The sequence below is a fragment of the Phalaenopsis equestris genome, unplaced genomic scaffold, assembly GCF_001263595.1.
Source record: "Phalaenopsis equestris unplaced genomic scaffold, ASM126359v1 Scaffold000740, whole genome shotgun sequence".
NCBI lineage: Eukaryota > Viridiplantae > Streptophyta > Magnoliopsida > Asparagales > Orchidaceae > Phalaenopsis > Phalaenopsis equestris.
In genome coordinates, this window is record NW_018165180.1 from 308,252 (window position 1) to 309,381 (window position 1,130).

A 1,130-nucleotide genomic window follows, 5' to 3' on the forward strand; every position below is an offset into this window, starting at 1 on the left:
GGGTGAGGCTCTATTTATAGAGTTTTGAGTGCAATTAATGCAGGAATATGAACCATTTTGATCGGACGGCCCGGAGAGCTTCCCTTGATCATATAACGTTTGATGGACATTTGAGTGCCTTAACGATGTCGGAATTGAACAATCTTGGGCTCGTTGGATTCGTCTTTTCGAGAAGCTCGATTCAGATGTAAACTCGATAGATTCGACAGTCTTTTGACCTTTCAAATGCTTCCGGAAATCATCCAATACTGTTTTAATGCTTTGATCTGAGCTTGATTTGACTCAGATTAGACTGACTTTCATATCATTAGGTCCATCTCATCGAGCTGATCAGTTTGACGAGATTCGTGTCGAATGATGAAAATTTGTTGTTGGCGTATCAATATCAAAGTTGGAACAACCTAAGTCCAGTCAAGCCCAAATCAAATCACTAAAGAATTTTTTGTGGCTTTGGATATTGAATTGAATGGTTTTAGGAACAAAAAATTGATATATTTATATTCAAGTTGAGCGTCTCAATAAGAGGAATCCAGTGAGCCTAAGATCACCCTAAAGTCTGAAATCGTTAAATAATCTGATATGATCAAGATGGATCAATATAGGTTGTTTGATCAGGTATAGATGAAGTTATTTGCCAAAAAACCAAAATGCTCTTAGCTCATAAGATATAAATAGACTCTCTTCACATGAAGGTAGAAAAGGAAAAAAAAAAGAATTTCATAACTTGTTATGGACTTAAGACCCAATGATAACTTCTGACACCCGTATTCATTGATCACCCTCAACCACCACCTCTTAATTACCGTTGATAACCGTCGCCCAACGCTCATCAGTCGTTGTTGATCACTTTTCATCAGTCGTCGTCAACCACTATTTGTCGAACACCGCTGACTAGTGTCTATTAATTGTCGTTGACCACTGCCCCTACTTTGTAACATAATGTATGAAATACAACTGCAAAATAGAATATGTTGAAGTTCCAATGATAAGTGCCGATAATTACAAAATATAGAGATTTTTTTTACTCTTAAAGTTGTATGCACAATGCATACAATCTTAATATTTCTAAGACCCTAATATTTTTATTTTTTTGAAAATATAGTGAATATACATATATATATATATATATA